This window comes from Vulpes lagopus, chromosome 5 (assembly GCF_018345385.1).
Source record: "Vulpes lagopus strain Blue_001 chromosome 5, ASM1834538v1, whole genome shotgun sequence".
Taxonomy (NCBI): Eukaryota; Metazoa; Chordata; class Mammalia; order Carnivora; family Canidae; genus Vulpes; species Vulpes lagopus.
This window is the reverse complement of record NC_054828.1, coordinates 13,896,956-13,914,329: the sequence shown is the minus strand read 5'-3', so window position 1 is coordinate 13,914,329 and position 17,374 is coordinate 13,896,956. Positions and strand designations below refer to the sequence as shown.

Here is a 17,374-nt window from a genome sequence, read left to right as displayed (position 1 = left end):
CTCTTAACTAATGGAGAACAAAAAGATGGTTACCAGAGGGGAGGTAGAGGGGGATGGGGATGAAGGAGTGCACTTGTGATGAGCACTGGGTACTGTATGGAAGTGCTGGATGATTATGTTGTTTGCCTGAAACTAATATAACAATGTATGTTAACTAACTGAAATTAAAAACTGAAAAAAATATAACTTTCACCCACAGATGTCAAATGTTAGTCCCTCATTTCCCCATGTTCTAAAAGCTTCCATGGGTAATGTTGCCACGGTGTGAAGGGTGGAGCCAGGCAGGCTGGGTGCAAACACTGGCTTCACCATATAAGAGTTGTGTGACTATCAGTGAACTGGCTCATCTCTCCAGGCCTGGCTTCCACAGTTGTGACCTGAAGACCACAGTCCTATCTCATGGGTAGTCCTGAGGACCAAGCGTACACATGTAGAATCAGCAGATGATACACAGCTGTCAGGGCTATACAAGTTCTAAGCGAGCACAGTCATTACCTAGATCTCCCAACAACCCCAGATACGCGGATCTGCATCCCCAGTTAACCCTTGAAGGCACCGGTGCCCGAGCTCCCACACATACTCCACAGGAGGCAGGATTCTAACAGGCTCCATGCTGTTTCTAGAGACCACAGGAAAAAAAAGGAGCAAAGGACAGCAGAGAAAAGAGGAAGGTACGGAGTGAGAAGCACCCTTTCCCCTTCAGATCACAGTGGACTGGGGTGAGAAGGCAAAGAGACCAAAGAGAAAACAACAGAAAGGAAAAATATCCTAGGACTTTCCTGGCAAAGGGAACCAAGTTTGAGGTCAGTTTTTGGACCATCTCCGTCTGGCATAGTGGGGTCTCCTCTAGCCAACAAGGCCAGCCTTGGGAGGGACATCCCACATGGCCACCTCCCCACAGTCCCATTTGGCCTCTTCTCCTACACAGCATCCAACTATTCAAGATTCTCCTGGACTCTCCCTGTATCACAAAGCCACAACCACTCCACAGAACAGAGCTCACGGGGACCTGTTTGGAAGCCCCTCCACAAGTGCTGAGCCCAGGCTGAGTGCATAGCCCTGGCCATTGCTGGAAGCATCCTCTGGCTTGAGAACGGAATACTTGTGCTCCAGACAATACTGAAGGGAAACACAGAAACCCCACAAAGGCTCTGTGACATTGTTTTCCACAGTTCAGCCACATACTCTAAGCCACAACTGCAAAATGTGAATCCAGTTGGTATTTGGAGAGACAGAGGGGGGGAGGGAGGAGGGAGAAGAGGTTGCTAGTGGGGAAGAGTGGCTTCCCCATTTTCTAGAAAAAGAGGGGAAAGGGGATGAAAATTGGGTTTGTCGTTGCTCTACCATCACAAACCATGCACGTGACATTGGTCATGGAGAGAATCAGCTGAGCATTGGATGTGGCAGTACGGGTGGACTAGTTTCTCACCAACAAATATTGACTGCACGATAAGAAAGCTTGTGAGCCCCACACTGGAATATGGCTCTTCACGGGCCAGGAGGAAGCAAGTCAGCAAGCAAGCAAAACATGTACCTCTCTGCTCACATCCACAAATCTCCATACAGACTTGGACATTAAAATTGACCAAGCCCCAACAATCTCCTAGAACTTTCCCAGTGTGTCCAGCCCATCATGGTGGCTCTCTCCCAAGTGTTTGCAAAGGCCATGACTATTCCTACTTTCTGGGCCAGTCCCTTAAATGGTTCAGACATGCAGACAATGAGAGACCCCTAAGGAATCAGGAAGAGCTACAGACTCAAAGGGTGACCTCACTCTTCTCTAGGCAACCCTAAGGACGCTGAGGGGACCAGGTCTCTTTCCCACTCCACACTCATATCTGTAACTTACCTTTAAAAAAAATGTATTTATTTATTCATGAGAGACATAGAGAGAGAGAGAGAGAGAGAGAGAAAGGCAGAGACATAGGTGGAGGAAGAAGTAGGCTCCATGCAGGGAGCCCAATGTGGGACTCGATCCCAGGACCCAGGATCACGCCCTGGGCCGAAGGCATGTCCCAAGCCACTGAGCCACCCAGGCATCTCTGTAACTTACCTTAAAAGGCAAGCCTCTCCCTTGTTATTTCAATAACTCATTCCTGAAAGTAAAATGTTTTGTTCCAAAAAAAGCTAACATGGAACAAGTTTCCCATGATTTTAAATAAGATACATTATAATTAAAATTATAAATTAAAATGATAATTAAAACTTCTAATGCACTACATGTTAACCCGACTCCCTCCTTCCCTCCCACTCAATTCCCTAAAATGAAACGAAGTCATCATAAATATAAAACACCTGTATAGAAGTGACACATTCTCTCGTAAGGATGTGAAATACTTAAAAATGTTGCCTCCTGATCAGGAAACTACTCATGCAGCTGTCAGCAAACAGTTGCTGTGCATACAGCAGAGTGACCTTTCATAGTATCAGCAACACCCAAGACCCACATCCCCACCTTGTTGAGGCTTACGGGCTTCTAAAAGCTCTAGAAAGGATTCTAATTTTCTGCCTGTTGTGTCTGGTCTATAACAATGCCTATCATAATACATTATTTTGTCGAAAGTGTTATATTGGTGTTTGCAATGTAAATATACATTTTCCTAAGTAAATACCACCCCACAGGTGTAGTGTCATGTACGTTCTATGAAGTTTAAGTATTAGAAAAAGCACAAGAGGCAGCAGCCTTATCTACAATCACCAAAAGATGAAAAAAATCCCAACGGTTGTCAACAGATGAAGGGATAAACAAAATGCGCTACACGTACATCTAACGGAATGTTATTCAGATTTAAAAAGGAAATTCTGACACATGTTACAACACAGACAAACCTTAAAGATGTTCTGCCAAGTAAAATAAGCCAGTCACGTAAGGACAAACGTTGTATGATCCCACATATAGGAGGTACGCAGAATGGGCATTCATAGAAACAAAGTAGAATAGAAGTTGACAGGCGCTGGGGGAGCAGGAAATGGGGTGTCATTGGTTGATAAGCATAGAGTTTCTATTTAAGATGATAAAGCACAGGGGATCCCTGGGTGGCTCAGCGGTTTAGCACCTGCCTTCGGCCCGGGACATGATCCTGGAGTCCCAGGATCGAGTCCCACATTGGGCTCCCTGCATGGAGCCTGCTTCTTCTCCCTCTGCCTGAATCTCTGCCTCTCTGTGTGTGTCTCTCATGAATTAAAAAAAAAAAATCTTATATATTAAAAAGAAAAAAAGATGATAAAGCACTACTGGAAGTGGATGGTGGTGATGGTTACCCAACATCATGAATGTACTTCATGTCATGAAAGTAAAAGTGAAGTGGTAAGTTTCATGTTTATTTCACGATAATTAAACAAACAAGATGCACTCTACTAGGAACTCAAACCAGAATTCTCCCAGAAGCATGAAGTAGGGTGAAGATCTAGTGAATTCTGGAATGGGGTTTTCTTGGTGACATAGTGGCTTCTTAAATGGCAGGTGGAATTTTAGGAAAGGCTCTCATGAGTGAAATGTTTTCAAGAAATGTGGACAGGCTAAAGCATTTTAGAGATTCTCTCCACCTTTCCATAAACAGACACCAAATCTAGAGAAAGAGCCTATCCTCAGCAATGGCATCTTAGGGGTGATCCCTAAGCACTCTGGTTTCCAGCCACCGTTCGGAAAGGCTGCTATCTGCCTGACGCCAGCTACCACCACAACAGCACGATCCCTGCCATGTTGCCACACCTGCCTCTTGTGATCCTCTCTGTAGGAGGGTAGCCAGAGCATCTGAAAGGACAGAGGACAGACACATCATTGGTATTTTTAAAGATGCTTGAATCACTGGGTGCATATTAACTAATGAATGTAGGGAGGTTGATGATAACCCTTGTCCAACTCAAACTTTTTGGCCACTACTATCACCTACAAAATCAGCTATAATTTTTAAACGACCAAATTGAGTTCCGTAAATTCACACACACACACACAAAAAAATAAATAAATAAAATAGCATTAGGTAGTTCCTCCTACCCTTGCCAGGGTCTCTTTTAACTACAAAAGTTTGCACTTACCCTCAGCACAGAAATGCCTGGCGCACCACAATAGCCAAACTGTGGAAGGAGCCTCGGTGTCCATCGAAAGATGAATGGATAAAGAAGATGTGGTTTATGTATACAATGGAATATTACTCAGCCATTAGAAACGACAAATACCCACCATTTGCTTCAACGTGGATGGAACTGGAGGGTATTATGCTGAGTGAAATAAGTCAATCGGAGAAGGACAAACAGTGTATGTTCTCATTCATTTGGGGAATATGAATAACAGTGAAAGGGAATATAAAGGAAGGGAAAAGAAATGTTGGGAAATATCAGGAAGGGAGACAGAACATAAAGACTCCTAACTCGGGGAAACAAACTAGGGGTGGTGGAAGGGGAGGAGGGCGGGTGTTGGAGGGGAATGGGTGACGGGCACTGAGGTGGACACTTGACGGGATGAGCACTGGTTGTTTTTCTGTATGTTGATAAATGAACACCAATAAAAATTAATTAAAAAAAAAAAAAAGAAATGCCTGGCGCAGTCTTTGCATGGCTGGCACGGACTTCAGGACTATCATTACAGAGTAAGAGAAACAGGCTACGTACCTACTTACTGAGCCTCTTCTGTGGATGGGTGGACCCAGGCTACATCTTCAATCCCAGTTACTTCAGTCACCTAAATTATGAGTCCTTTGTACTATGCTGTTCAGCAAAAATCATCTCATCCCATAAAGTACTGCCAGGCAGCTGGAGTGACTTTCTCAACAAGCAACTGCTGCCTGATGTAGGAAAGGAAGGGACCATATATCCTATTGATTTTCTGATTTTTTTTTTTTTTTATGTTTCCTTATGAAATTTTCAAACACACCATAAAGGTGAAGGAATTTTACAGGGGACATGTATATCCCCATATCTACATTCTATGTTAACATCTTATGCCATGCTTGCTCTATCCTATCTATCCATCAACCCATCATTTAAAAAAAATGCATTTCAAAACAGCAAGTTAGTCACCAGCACATTATTCCCTAGGCACTAGAGTACAGACACATTAATTAAGTTCAATAATGTTTTTTTTTTTTTGAGGAAAAAAAGCACCTTATTATAATGAAATGCATGGGGTGAGTTCTGACAACTGCATACGTTTGTAAAACCCAACACCTCTCAAGACACAAAGTAGAGTGATGGAAAATAATGTACTCAAACCCCTTCCTAGTCAATCTCTGCCTGCACTCCTCAAAGGCAATCATTTTCCTGATTTATTCCCATTATAAGGAGGTACATCTATTAGGAATCATGAGCATACACTTTGGGCTAAGCCTTCTTTCATAGCATAACATTTCTGTGATTCATTCATGTTGCTAAGCATTCCAGTTGTGGGTTTTGTTCTATTCAATGAGCGACAAAGTCACTGCATTATTACAATTTATCTTTATATTATTCATGGTCTTATCAATGAACATGAGTCATCTTCCATTTTGGCAATGACCACAACTGAACCTGAAGGGTCAGAGGGTGTTTGTTTAGCTTGAGAAGAAATTTCCAGACTTCTTTTCAAAATGGATGAACCATTTTATACTGCCACCAATGATGTAGGGGAATTACATTGTGCCACATCCTTGCCAACATTTGATGGTCTTTTTAATTTTAGCCATTCTAGTGAGCTTGTGATGGCATCTCATGGGTTTTTTTTCTTGCCTTTCTGCTGGGTCCTAAAACAGTTTTTAGAATTCCATTTTGATTTGCTTGTGGTGGTGTTAGTGTACTTCTTTGGCCTTTTTATTTTTATTTTTTTTAAGATTTTATTTATTTAGTCATGAGAAACACAGAGAGAAGTAGAGACACAGGCAGAGGGAGAAGTAGGCTCCATGCAGGGAGCCCAATGCAGGACTCGATCCTGGGACTCCAGGATCATGTCCTGGATCGAAGGCTGGTGCTAAACTGCTGAGCCACCCAGGGATCCCCTTCTTTGGCCTTTTTAATGGTTTCTCCAAATATTCTGTTATACCTGCATAATTTATCAAATTATCAAATTTTATATTCTCCTAGGGCCAACATATCCTGCTTTGAGTGCAGTATGGAAACCTTACCTCCGCCGTTTGCATCCTTTTGCCCACTCACAGTTACAATAGGATTGTCTTAAGTATTTCTTCTAAATACACCAAGAGCCACATCAGACACTTTCTAAGCTCTTTTATACCTATTAACTCCTGTCTAACTCCCGGACATCCATTGTGAAACTTGGTTTCCACCATGTAGACACGACCCTGGGAGACTGGAAAGGCACAAGCATACATCGGGAGATGGGGCAGCTCTGCTAATGCTTCTACTCTTTTCTGGCAAGCATAAGCAAGGAACGTTCCTTTTTCCCAAGGCATCTGTGATTAGATCTGAGTCCAGTCCCGAGCATCATGAGTATCAAGAAAACATGACACCCGTACTGCTGACACGGACCCCAGCACGCAGGGTGTGGTCTGCAGCGGCAGGGTCCGGTGGCTCCTTAACTGCAGCCTCCCTGGGGGTCTGCTTCCTCTCCTCACAGCTCAGCTTAGAGCCCGTGCATCTAGCTTCTCCTGGAATTCTGCACCCAATAACGGCCGTAGATCCTTTCTGCTTAAATTCATGTATTCTCTTGTCCATAACTGAACTCTAATAGATAGAGTCCCATGGCTAATTACTGGCAGAGCTGAGATCAAAACCCTGATCTCTGTCCTTTCTTCTGGAATGTGCTGCCAGAGTCTCTCTCTGGTGCTATGTTCTTCAAAGAAGAGAGTTGAAAGTCCTGTATTCTATTTTGAGAACATGCCCTGGGAATGAAATATTTGTATTGCTTTCTCATCGCCTCCTTTGCCCACCTTCCCACACATGCAGTCACCTCCACCCAGGTTGGTTAGACCTCTCTGCTCATGAACCAGCCACCGTGGGCGCTTCCTGGGCCACACAGGGTGACAGCGATGAGCCCGCTTTTCTGCTGTGGAACAGCTACTCACTACTGGAGCTCAATCAACCAAGACATTTGTTTCTTAAAAGATGAAACAGAGAGAGGTATAGTCCACAGTGGCTTCTCATATTTACCTGCATGTGGACAAACCCCAGACTTCGAGCTCAAAGATCTAGAAATTTCAGCTCAGCAACATCCCAGCTGCCACTGCTCCAGCACAGCTGGCTTCCTTGCTGTGATCAACATATATTTGGTCCCTAGTTCCTGGCGCAGAGCTCCTAAAATCTCTTGGAATCTCTTAACATCCCAGAGTGTCCTCTGTATGCTAACGAGAGGACTGGTGGCTGGGGACCCCTAGATAGCTTCGGGCTGGGTACTGGTCACCAGAAAGAGCACAGCACAATTAGAGGGTTGGAACTTTCAGGCCCAGTCCATTCCCAATCTCCAGGGAGGGAAGAAGGGCTGGAGGTTGAATTAAGCCCCAACAGCCAATGATTTCATCAGGCATGCCTCTGTAACGGAGCCTCAAAAAAAAAAAAAAAAAAAATCACCTCAATGACAGGGTTCAGACACCTGCCAGGGTTGTTGAACACTTCAAGGTCCTGGGAGGGCAGCATGCCTGGGTCGGGCACATGCATAACCTTTGTTCCCTCCATACACCTTGCCTTATGCAGCTCTTCCATTTAGGTTTTTTTCAAAATAAAACAGTGATAGTAAGTAAAGCAGTTTTCTGGGGTCCAGAATGGGGTGTGAGAACCTCCAAATTTATAGCTGGTTGGTCAAAAGTATAAGCAGCAACCTGGGCCTTGTGACTAGGGTATGAAGTAGGAACAGTCTTACGGGACAGAGCCCTTGCCCTCTAGGGTCTGGACTAACTCTGGATAGTGAGTGTCAAATGGAATTGTAGGATATCTAGTTGTCTGGAGATGGAAAACTGGTGAGGGGAAAGAAAACAAACAAACAAACAAAAAAAAAAAAACAAGCATTTGAGGTCAGAAGTGTTGTAGAAGAAAAACAAACTGGGATGCCTGGGTGGCTCAGAGGTTTGGCACCTGTCTTTAGCCCAGGGCGTGATCCTGGAGACTTGGGATCGAGTCCCAAGTCGGGCTCCCTGCGTGGAGCCTGCTTCTCTCTCTCTCTCTCTCTCTCATTAATAAATAAATAAAAATCTTAAAAGAAAAACAAACTGCAGACTTCCTATTCCTCAAATAAGACACACACATTCCTGCTACAGGACTTTTGCACTTAAAATTCCCTCTGGTTCAAATCTATATCCTTCCAATATCTGTATAGCATGTACCTTCACCTCACTCTAGTGTCTACTCAAAAGCCTTCCCTAACAGCCAGCATACCCCCAACTTACTACTCTCATGGCACTTAAGTGATTCAATCTTACAGATCTATTTCTTGACTATTCCCCCAGAAAATCTTCCACTTCAGTATTCCCAGGGCCTACAATAGTGACTGCCACAGAGGAGAAGCTCAGTAATAGTTGAGTGAATGACCTGTTTGCATGCTTAGGGCAGACCCAAGGTCATGATGTTGATCTTGGGCAACCGTCACAAATACTAACTAACAGACCAGTTATGTGAAAAGCCATAGACTGTGAAAAACTGTGCCTAGCACGTGAACATTAAAAAAAATTCTATGGAGTCTAAGACCAAGTATTTTGCACATTCTAACATCGTTGACATCAAGAAGCCTCCAGTGGTAACAGGACCACAGAACAGTGGTATAACATGGCTGCCATTGCTAGAACATTCACAGAACTTGCAAAATGGGTGTCACTGGCTTTGGTAAAAATCCTGGAGACCTGGGATCCCTGGATGGCTCAGCGGTTTGGAGCCTGCCTTTGGCCCAGGGCATGATCCTGGAGTCCTGGGATCAAGTCCCACATTGGGCTCCCTGCCTGGAGACTGCTTCTTCCTCTGCCTGTGTCTCTGTGCTCTGTCTCTCATGAATAAATAAATAAAATCTCAAAAAAAAAAAAAAAAATCCGGCAGCCTGGGTGGCTCAGCAGTTTAGCACCTGCCTTCAGAGCAGGGCGTGATCCTAGAGTCCCAGGATCGAGTCCCGCGTCACGCTCCCTGCATGGAGCCTGCTTCTCCCTCTGCCTGTGTCTCTGCCTCTCATGAGTAAATAAAGAAAACCTTAAAAAAAAATCCTGGAGACCATGGAAGAGGGCGGTCTTTCAACTCTATGAACCAAAGGGTTGTGGGAACGGGCAGGAGGAGGTGGAGAATGAGATATGCTACTAACATTCCTGAAAGAGAAGCCAGGAGTGGGCTAGCTCGACAGAGCTGCAAAGTGGGCACAGGTGCCGTCTCTGGGGCATTCATAGGAAATCTGATGCTCACAAAGGTGAGGGAGAAGACACAATGCAGCAAAACAGAGGCAGCAATGACAAGGAGCCAAGAAAGCATGCTGAAGAGTGAGACTCAACGTAAAGAAGCTTTAGGAACACCAGAACCAACATATTTGCCAATACTTTCCTTTATATGTAGGCATAGCAGTAAAATATGATAAAAACCCATCTAATTAGGTCTAAAAGGGCCCTTTCAGTAAGTACAAAAGAAAGATTGAGCAGGATAAGAAAGCATTGTGTCGCAGTTTAATTAAAAGCCTTTTTTAATTTCTTGGCTTTATATAAAGTAACAGTGCATCTTACAATTGGCAGCATCTAGGTTTAGATGAAACAGAATTAGTTTGAGGAAAAATTAGGAAACAAGGCTCTGAAGCACCCCTGACCCCAAATATTTCTCTGCTGGTTTATCCCTGGGCTTATTTTATCTGTATTTAATGCCCAGGTCCTACTGCCAGGCCTGATTTACAATGCAGGTTCCCCTGGAGGAAAGCAGCAAATCTGTGTTTCTCAAGGACAGTGGTTCTCAAAGGGTTGTCCCAGGACCAGCAGCATCAGCGTCATCTGGGAACTAGTGGGAAATGCACATCCTTAGCCCCCACTTCTCCACCAAAGACCTACTAAATCAGAAACGGGGTAAGGGGGAGGCTGGTATAATACACCCTCCAGCTGATTCTGATTCATACTAGAGTTTGAAAAGCACTGCTCTAAGAAAAACACGCAGTGCCATCAGCTTGAGCACTCAAGCTTAACTACTCATGCAAGTTGAACTAAAATGTCCTAGGAATGCGTTGTGCACCAGGCCCTGTGCTGGGAGTTGAATGTGCCTCACATCCTAAAGAGGTACACGTGCAAATGACTAAGTAAAACACAAAACAGAATGAGGTGACGGCTCACAGAGATGCTTAACACCACGCTCTGTTCAGATGATGGAGGATAAATTCTGATTCAAGAGTCCTGGTGGGCTTCTCGGAGGAGGTGGCAGTGGAGCTGACCTTCCTAAGGGAAGAAGGTTTGGACAGGTTTTCTAGGACAAGGAGAATGACACTCACCCTAAGGAACCAGGACACACAAGGGGCACAAGAAGAGTCACAGTCCTGTGAACCTAAGGGGCCGTGACTCTGCAACATACTTTAAGAACCTGATTCTTTCAACAGACACCTCCCGCCCTTTGAGTCCTCGTCATGGATTCTGCTTGTGGCAAGGACTGCCACGTTGCCACTCCACGTCCATTCACCCTTTCCTGCTCAGGAACAGAACCCTGCTTACATCCAGGAGAGCAAAGCAGCCGGAGAAAACACTCGCTCCCACGGCCTCTACAGAGCTGAGTGTGGCGCTGGGACTTCGGGGAGGCCACTGACGGGCAGTTTGCCGGGGGCCACGTGTGCCCACCCTGGCAGCCTGTCTCCGGTCCCTTCTTGGCTGCCGGCCTACGGGGAGGACACTGCTGCTCCAGCACCACGTCAGATGCTGAGGTGCTCGACCTTCCGCTGAGGATGGCAAAGCCGAAATCGAGTGTCCCGAGAAGGGAAGGATGCCATCAAACCAAGGATGCCAACGTCCTGACTGCGTGGATGTGGGAGAGAAATCAACCTCCCTCTGGGTTAAGCCACTGTTGCTGGGGACAGTTGTCACATGCTGTGGCACCTCACTGTCCCCAGTTCACCACTATTTCCACCAGCCTCCTCTTGATCTGCGGCACTCGGGGTTCCTCCTCCTCCTTCACGGGACCCCTTTGCCCCAAGCCCCCATCCGCTTCTCCATCTGCTGCCACGCTTCTTGAGAACGTTATCACAGAGCCGTCCGACCCTTTCACCAGACAGCACCAGGCGGGGCTCATTTCCAAGTATCCTCACCCAGCCCACTCCCCCACACACCTGCACCCCCGCAGTGTGGCCCAGGTACGCCCCACATCCGCATCACCTGGGAGCCGGTCAGAGAAGCCGGTCAGAGAAGCCGACTCTGAGGCCCACCTGAGGCTTACGACCAGGAGATGTGTATGCCCGTGACAGCTAGAGAGGCACTCTTGTCAACGTCCTCCTTCTCACCTCTGATCTGAGGTGAGATCATCTGACCGCAGAGTGGGAAATACATTCTTCAGCACCTGTTCCTGCCTTCCCAGGTCTCATGGAGTCACCCCTTCCTACAACTTTCAAAGCAACCTACACTACCCTGAATTGCTTGCTACTCACTCTTCCCTGAACGAAATAATTACTTTCACACTTCCCTGCTTTTGTTTTCATTATTCCCTCTGCCTGGACTGCCCTTCAAGCCCCAGACGCCCTGCAGATCTCCCACTTAACCTTTGAGTGCACTGGCAGCTCAGATGTCACCTCCAGACCATGAGCATTTTGGGGGAGAAGGGACTGGGCTGGGCCTTCTCTGTTACCGAGGTGGACAACAGGGAGCTCTGGAGCCCATGTCACTTCCTAGAGTGTAATCTTGAACACAAAATGCAACCTCTCTCTGCCTCAGTTTCTTCACCTGTAAAACTCAGGACCCATGTTTCACAAGGGAGTTCCAAGAAGCCAAGGAGGTGGTAAAATTAAAGCACCTGAAACAATGTGTGGCACATAGTACCCATTTCATAAACACTAGGCACTAATTCTTCATACCAAGACCTAGCGTGGGAATGGACCCCTGGTGGGTGCTCCACATACATTCACAGACTCTAACTTGCAGTTTCTGGATTGGCTTCCATGCCTTAGTTCTTCCTGGGCTCATGAGTCCACCCCACCCACTCTTCTCCACAGCCCAGCGAAAAGCCGGAATCCAGCCCCCAACAGGGACATTATTTAGATGAAAGAACATTTTCCGCAGCCATCCCAGCCCTCAGAGCCTCGCCAAGAAATAGAAAAGAAAAGCAATATAAATGTTAATAGGAAATTGTCTATTCGCTTTTACCGAGGCTAATCTACTGCAGCCCAACAAAGAGGGAAATAGACAGCTGAAGGGACAGGAAAACATGGGACCTTGACACGCTGAGGCCCAAGGGACTGCAGTTCCCAAGAGGAAATGCATTCCAGGCCAACGAGGCTGTGCGGAAATCGGGACAAAGGGCTTCTCCCTTTGGATGCCTCCAGGGTGGGCAGCATGGGTCCCGCCCTGGCCCCTGCTTTTTGGGCATCCATCATCCTGTGTCCATGAAGTACAGTCAACTGGTCCACAGGGTAGGGACAGGAAGGCGATGACAATGCAATCCCTGTCCCCAAGGACAGGCAGGCAAATAAGCCTACATGGAAGCTAGGAGTAGTTCTCGGGGACTAGGTTCTGGAGGGTGAATAGGGAGGAGTCTCATCCAGGCAGCAGGAAGAGGTGTCCCAGGCAGCAAGAACACTAGGTCCAGGGTCCAGGGACCAAGGAAATACACTGGGTCAAGCTAAATATCGGTCCCCCAAAGATGCCCAAGGCTAATCCCGAGGTTGCCAGGGATGCTACAATAGAAGGCCAAAGAGTCTCTGCAGGTATGATTAACGAGCTTTGAGGTGGGAAGATTATCCTGCATTACCTCCTGGGCCCAATGCCATCACAAGATCTTTACGAGCCAGGCAGGAACTGCTGGCATCAGAGGACGAGTCAGCGTGCCACCGAGACAGAGATGGGAGCAACACGCTTTGCAGGGGAAGGAACGGGTCACAAGCCAAGGAATGCAAGCAACCACTTGAAGCCAAGAAAAAGCCAAGAAATGGATGGTCCCTCAGAGCCCCCAGACGGAACCAGCCCTGCCTGCTGCCACTTGGACTTCAGTCCAGAGGGACTGGTGCTGGACATGTGACCTCCAGGGGTACGAAAGAATCCATTTGTGGTGCTTGAGACCACTACGTCTGCAGGAATTCCCTACAGGAGTCCTGGGAAATCAATACACATATGCCGTGGGAGGTGCATCCTCAGGAATGCTAAACTAAAGTGACCCAGAAACGAAACTGAGGAAGGGGACAGCCAGGGGCCCAACCACGAACGGATCTGTGCACCAGGCTGAGTTTCCATTCTATCCTCAACGTGGAGCTGCTGCTAACGGATATTAAGCAGAGGGATGATATAATAAGATTGCCCGTGCTAAAGCACTGAATCGTCACATTTTTAGATCTTAAATCTCAGGAATTACCACATGTCTAATTCTCCATTTTATGGACTCATTTCTTTTACCATGGACTGTAATGACATTATGAAAAGAAGGAATAACCTACTGGAATATGTCACTCTATTACCGGCCCCCCAAAGGCCATGCTAATGTTTCTGAAAACACACACCTATACTGGTGGGCTGTAATCAGGTAGGAGTGTGCAGGTGCAGACACACAGCTGGACAGGACTGGGCCTTGAGAGTTCCCACCCTCATCTGCTCCTGCAAAATCCTGGATGAATGGATGATTACCCTGTGCCTAAAAAGACCCCATTCAAATGCTCCCTCCCTACCCCCACGCCTGAGCCTCCAGAATGGGGAAGGCAACCAATGTATATTGAATGCCCACTTGGGGCCAAAAGCTTTGTGAACATTTCCTTTGCTGAGACACCCCCCACCCCACGATCCTCTGAAGAAGGACACTTATCACCCTTTTGGGCTGCACCCTAAGTGCCAGGGTGGCCCTGAGTCTCCAGTGACTGAGTGCCATTCCCCGGGCGCTGCGGTCACAAGGCACAGGGCCCATCAGAGAGAGCCAGGCAGAGGAGCTAATCCATTACCCCATGCGCCATCCGCCCCCCAATCTCTGCAAGTCTCTGCCTGCACACGGAGAGGCCTCTAAATGTAAAATTGCAGCCAGCCTCCAGGCTCTGCACCCTTCCCACCCACTGCGCGTGTGTAGCACGTCCCTCACCCACATATACCTCTTCGGGGCCTCCATCAGCTGCGCCCTTTGCCGAACGTCACTCGCTGCCAAAGGGATTGCTTAGGTGGCACGTAAGCAGCCCCGGATCTGAACAAGCTGGGTTTGCTCTGGCACCGCCACCAGCTCCCTGAGGCCACGGGCCAGGCACCACAGGGGTTCCAAGGCAGCACCTGGGCAGCCTCCAAAGCAGTGGACCCCCAGAGAAGGGGGCCCCGCAGGCTGTGGAACCCATTCCAAACAATCCCTGGTCCTCTCTCGGCTTCAGTTAAAACACTGGTTCGTTGACTTCACCACGTGGAGAGCCCACAGATTGAAAGCCAGGCGTGCTTTGCACACTTCCGACCCCCTCCCCGGCCCCGGAGGGCTCCCGGCGTGGCGTTAAGGCACCGCAGAGGGCGGACAAAGAGTCGGGCACGTGCCGAGTTTTCAATTTGGAGCTATTTTAAACAGCACTGCTAGGAACCGCTCTGACAGGCTCCACTCTTCCCTGCTCCCCCTTTTCTTTTAGGATCTATATTTGGGGACGGTACATTCCTAAGAATAGAATCACTGAGTTAAAGGGTAAAAGCACAATTTATAGTTCTTATGGTGAACTCGCAGCTTACTCTCCCGAGAGCACCGCTGGCATCGCCAGCCACTCAGATCCAGCAGCTGATGGGGCCCTGCCTTAATTCCACGCGGGGCTGGCCACCTCCCCTTCCGAGCTCTCATTTCAACAGCACACAGTGCTCAGTTCGCCCCATTTGGTTGATGAGAATAGTGAGGTTGTGTCAAGTGAAGCAACCTGCCCCAACACATCCTTACAATTTTGAGTGCTTTTGAGACAGGCCCGGGAGAAGATTCTGAGTCCCTGAATCCCCCAGTTCTGCTGCGTCTGCTGAATTATTCAGATCTTTGAGTTATCCCACACTGCTATAACAGCTTTTCCTTATTAAGGCAACCAGAGACCAGGAACTAGACTGGGTACTTCTTTGTTATGTAAACCAGCACATCTACCCAAGCCCACTGGCAGGGAGTCCATTGAAATCTGAGCAAGGCATTAATAGGCCCAGTTTATAGAAGACAGGAAAGTGACTTCCCGCAACAGTTCCACAAATGATAAACCTACCCATCAAATGGATTTGAACACAGCACTGTCTCCAAACCCTAAGCATTTCATTCCAAGGCTAGACTGCCCCGAACAGTTACTACCCCCAGATGGGTGCCAAGGAAGTTGGTTTCTAAAGATGGTGGTGAGAAAAATCAGCATTCCATTTGGGTTCATCTTCCCTGGGATGTGCTGGCTGTGTAGTTTGATGAGTGCTGTGTTTATTTCAATGCCGTCCGCCTAGCTGCATACAAATGCCTGTCCTCTTCTGAGGGCTGCTTCCCCACTACACGAACAAGGATCACAAGGATCAGGCCACGTCCCCACACAGGCCTCCAGTGGTCCCTCTAATGACTGAGAGGGGGCCTTCTCATCAGAGCCTGGGAGAGAACAGGAAAGGCCTCTCTTAGGGGTACCCTGCCCAGTGCAGATGGAACAGAAAGGTGACAGTTCCTAGAAAGCAGAAGGAGCTCCCTACAAGGGCAAGAGCATCAGGGTGGGAAAGAAGTCACAGGTTCAAGTCCCAGCTCTGCTAGTAACTCAATGTGTGACCTGGGGCAAGTCAGTCTTGGCCTCACAAAGCCTAATAAATGATAAAACAAATAACTTGATGTAATTTCAGACTCCCCTCTGGAGGCAGCAGGGGAGATTGACCAAATAGCTTTAAAGAAAGGAAAAGATTCAGCAAACCACGACCGGGTACCTGGGTCCCAGATCATTTGCACAAGTAACTTACTATCTTAGAAGTTCTTTTCCTCAAAATGCACAAATAGAAACCCATGGGTTGGCCCTTTTCTGCCCTAAGGCAGTGACCATCCTAGATTCTTTCAGACCCCCATCAGCTCACATCTTGATGATACTGCAGGTTGAAAGCAGCCTGAAAAAGTAATCATTACCTCCATCATCACGAATACTATCATCTCAGGATATCCAGAATTGACACAGGAGACCAATTCCAGCTAAATAATGTTATGACTGATCACGAAACGCTCCAGAGGGAGAAAAGGAAAAACTCACCCTGGCTTCCCTTCCTTACCATCCTGGCATTAGAAGGATGTGCCTTTTTCCTCGCCATCCTGCCATTTGCTAAAGGGAAACCACATCTGCCCCCTGGCACAAGCAGTCCGACCGTTTTACTATGTGTCCACCATCAATAAGACACAGGCAATGCTCAGGTGAGTATGAAAAGCATCCATGCCACACATAACAAAATTCATAAAGTCAAGTTTGGCTTTACCGGAGATGCTCTTTTCATCATAACTTAGAAAATCTCCAGGTGTTAACAGCTGGAAATGGTTATAGGTTCGTCTTGCTGGGGTTTATGGCTACATTTGCAGTATACAACCAAGATTTTCCAAACACACAAGACTCCAGGCAAATATGCATCATTTCCCCCCTCCTTTTTCCAATTGCTCTGGCTTCCCAGCCAACCTTACCCTCTGCTCCCCATTCTTTGGAATCAAAGGAATTTTAAAAAGAAGAAGAAAAAAAAATCAAGCTGCTTTGGGGGGAAAAAAGAAGTGTCAATTTGTAAATTCCCTACTTGGCCCTGTCTACCTGCAAAGATATAGGAAAATCTAGAAGTAAAAGAAGAGGATTGTGGTTTCCCTTTTTAGTTTCCAGATGGAGCTGCCTCCCACTGGCTACCCACACATCCAAGGGCTTGATGTCACTATTGTGATTTTAGTAGTACTGTGCGGGCCCTGGGGCGAGTCCCCCCATAAAAATCCACAAGAGTGAGCACATCTGAGAGAGCCAGAGATAGAAATGAGGGGAACCAATGCATACCTGGCTCGGGAAATGTCCACAGAATCAAGTGGAGACCATCAAATGGACGTCTGTCAATGCACTTATGCCAGCTGGACTGGGCCTCAGCCATGGGAAGGCAGATGTGCCTAAGCAAACTGCCGGATGTCTGGAAGCCGAGAATGATGTAGCACCCAAATACCACCCCCCACAGGACCCTCAGGAAAAACCCCCTTGGCCATTTCCTAGGATGAAAGGCTCAGAATTCATCAACTACATGGTCTGAAGGAGAAAAAGTATTTTCAACAGAGCCCAGCAATGTGGTATGATTGGCCTCCACACATGGAAGAAAAGGCATTGCTATTTGAACAAGAATGTAATTAGTGGGACTGTGCACCAGGTACT

General features: G+C 47.2%; 1 protein-coding gene and 1 non-coding gene across 4 annotated transcripts in view; both read right to left on the bottom strand.

The window, feature by feature from the left end:
• Positions 1-17,374, bottom strand: part of LARGE1 (LARGE xylosyl- and glucuronyltransferase 1) — a 522,915-nt gene that overhangs the window by 326,219 nt on the left and 179,322 nt on the right. The gene's annotated exons all lie outside the window — the stretch shown is intronic.
• On the bottom strand, positions 14,169-14,306 carry LOC121492299. Its single transcript, XR_005988194.1, has one exon. It is a non-coding gene; the product is annotated as a small nucleolar RNA SNORA76 (small nucleolar RNA).